This window comes from Antechinus flavipes, chromosome 1 (genome assembly GCF_016432865.1).
Source record: "Antechinus flavipes isolate AdamAnt ecotype Samford, QLD, Australia chromosome 1, AdamAnt_v2, whole genome shotgun sequence".
NCBI classification, from domain to species: Eukaryota; Metazoa; Chordata; class Mammalia; order Dasyuromorphia; family Dasyuridae; genus Antechinus; species Antechinus flavipes.
The window spans coordinates 357,316,591-357,319,931 of NC_067398.1; the positions used below are offsets into that span (position 1 = coordinate 357,316,591).

Below are 3,341 nucleotides of genomic sequence, written 5' to 3' on the forward strand. Positions count from 1 at the left end.
GCACTTTTCAGCAGCAACACAACAAACTTTGATAGCTGTCCATTCACTGGTGAATAGCTAAAAAAAAATGTAGTATGTAAATGAAATAGAATATCATTATGTAATAATAAATAATGGGGAAGACTTGCATGAACTGATGTAGAGTGAAGTAAGCACAACTAGGAGAAAATGTACACAATTTCTACAAAAATATAAAGGCAAAAAAATTCTAAAAGACAACTGAAGCCAGAACAATTGTAATGGCCAATCTGGATCCTGGAGATCATCCCTCCTTTTATTAAAGAATTGGGCAAATGAAGGGGCAGAATGTTTCATGAGATATCTGATAAGATATGGTTTATTTGTTGGTTGGTTTGGGCTTAACTGTTTTTTGTTATAAGTAAAGGGTAAATTGGAGAGAATGAAATTGTTGGGAAAGGACTGTAGTCTAAAAAGCAAATGGCACCCAACAGCATTTGTATTGCTTGCCTTCTTAATGAGAGAGAAAAAGAGGGAAGAAGGGAAAGAATTTCAAATCATATGGCCCATTGAAGAATTTTCTGGTTCTTCTTTTTTTTGTGTGACCTAAGGTATGTAGTGAATTTCTGAAGCAGAATTTTAGTTGAAGGATTTTCTTCTCTCTTTCAATCACCTCAAGCTTCTGTAGGCTCATCCAGGGAGTAACCTTGATCACTGACCCTGCCTGCTGATTACATAATTGAGGAGCAGGGGTGCTGAGAATATGCAGATCTTGAAACATTTTTCATTGTTTATAGTTTTAGTGAAAAACTTATCTATAGATTTTTCACTAAAGGTGAAAAAGTAAGTTATTCACCTTATTAGTTCAAATGTGCCTTCTATTTATTGTGCATGCCCTTTGATCTAGCAATACCACTTCTAGATCTGTATCCCAAAGAGATCATTATAAAGGGGAAAGGGACAGTTATATACAAAAAATATTTATAGCAGCTCTTTTTGTGATGGCAAAAATTGGAAACTGATTCCATTTCCATCAATTGGGGAATGGATGAACAAATTGTAGTATATGAATGGAATGGAATGCTATTAAGCTATAAAGATGAACAGGTAGATTTCAGAAATACCTGAAAAGACTTACATGAACTGACTGAAGTTCATGTGAGAAGTTTCATGACTGAAATGAGTAGAACCAGGAGAACATCATACACAGTACCAGCAACATTGTGTGATCAACTGTGATAGACTTAGATATCCTCAACAACCCAATGATCTAAGACAATTTCAAAAAACTCCTGATGGATAGTGCTATCCACATCCAATGAAAGAACTGTAGAGTCTGAATGCAAATCAAAGCATACTAATCTCATCTTTTTTCTTTGTTTTTTGTTTTTCATGACTTTTGACTTTTGCTCCATTTCTTCTTTCACAACATGAATAATGTGGACACATGTTTAACATGATTGTATATGTATGACATCAGATTGCTTACTAATGCAGGATGTGAAGTAGAAAGGGAGAAAAATTTGAAAATCAAAATCTTATTAAAAATGACTGTTGAAAACTATCTTTACGTGTAATTGAAAAATAAAAAACAGTTTACTAAAATAAAATCTCATGGTTCCCTAGACACTTATAATTATGGTATTATGAAAAGAGATACTTCCAAGGAAAAATGGTTTCTTGTTGTGGCACTGCGAATACAGAATTGTCATTTGACAATGACAAATTATCTCAGTTCTCTCCAGGTCCTGTTTTCTTTTTTTATTACATAAGGGAGTTAGTTGAACTAGATAATGTCCCAAGTACTTCAGGGTCTAAAATTCTGTGATTCCTATTGATTCTGCATATATTCTTTTTGGTGAGAGGGCATATTCAAGGCTCCCAAAATCTTGAAGAATGAATTATTTTACTACTAAATCTCCATAGAGTTGAGACATGTTCAGGACATAAGAGTCACTAGCTTCTCACTTTAGTGTCTCTACTGGGTGGAGTAGGAAGGGCCCTTCTATCCAGACTGATGCCCACTGATCCTTGAATTTATTTTTTTCAATCTCCTTATTCCTCCCTAAGTACAACCTTCTATCCTTTCTTTTTTCCCTCCTTCCCTTTCTTTCCTCATTTCCTTCTTATCCTTCCTTCACATCTCCAGATCCATAACCTTCCTCATCCTTTCTTTGTCCAGGAATATCCTGTCTCCCTCAACCATCTAAGAATTCCAGAGTCATCAGAGGGCTGGAGCTTCAAAGAATGATCATTGCTGATGACACCATACCTCTTTTCACTTGAGACATCTCATTAAGATTTGCTTGCTAATCAGAGAAAAACCTGAATTGGGAACAAGGATATAAGCAAGACCATCCTGATTTCCAAAAGAATACAGACTATAATTGTCCACCCTTCAAAAGACTTATAGTCATTATACTTGGTGCCTATACAAAGGTAAGACTTACTCCCCAAACTTTGTAGTTTTTCAACTTATTCTAATTACAATACCTAAAATCATTAAAAAAAAAAAAAACTTACAAAACCCATTTCTCCATTAGACTGAAAGTATTTACAAGGTGTTTTTTTTAAGTTTGCTCCTTAGTTTGTGAAGTTGTCCCATTTTTGTCCTAAATTTGTCAGTTTCAAACTAAAGGGAAGTACCTCTTCTAGTAAGCTAACATGAATTGTTAATTATGCTCACCCTTCTACCCCCACCATCACCCCCACCCCTTTAAAGCCTTCTCCAATTTTATAGACTTTCATACTATTGCAATAGTATTCTAGCCTTATGAATTGGAGAATCATCATCATTTTAGCCTGAATTCAGAGCTCAGACTGAAATACCTGTGAATCCCATAAGCAAAGGGACCACCCAAAACCCAAGAAACACACAGAGCCAGACACCATCAAGCACTCTGACTACCCCAAGTATAACTATCTTCTGTCTCTTACAGGGCAAAGGAGCCACCTGAAGCTGAGTTCAGCCCTCATGGATTCCTTTGGAACCCCAGGAAAACAAGAAGAAGGAAAGGGGAAGGGAAATTCCAGGGCAATGTGTTTATTTTAGGCCCCTATCTTTGTTCCACTTAGGTCTGCTGCCTGACTTCCTAGAGGCTCATCCATAAACTGTTTTTTTTAAAATAACTTTTTATTGACAGAACCCATGCAAGGGTAATTTTTTACAACATTATCCCTTGCACTCACTTCTGTTCCTATTTTTCCCCTCCCTCCCTCCACCCCCTCCCCCAGATGGCAAGCAATACATGTTAAATGGGTTACAGTGTATCCAAAATACAATATATGTGTGCAGAACGGAACAGTTTTCTTGTTGCACAGAGAGAACTGGATTCAGAAGGTAGAAATAACCCGGGAAGAAAAACAAAAATGCAAACAGTTTA

General features: G+C 36.2%; 1 long non-coding RNA gene across 1 annotated transcript; it reads left to right on the top strand.

The window, feature by feature from the left end:
- Nucleotides 1-1,866: 1,866 nt before the first annotated feature.
- Nucleotides 1,867-3,341, top strand: LOC127543499 (uncharacterized). The gene is made up of 2 exons (XR_007949244.1): nucleotides 1,867-2,397; nucleotides 2,898-3,341. It is a non-coding gene; the product is annotated as an uncharacterized LOC127543499 (long non-coding RNA).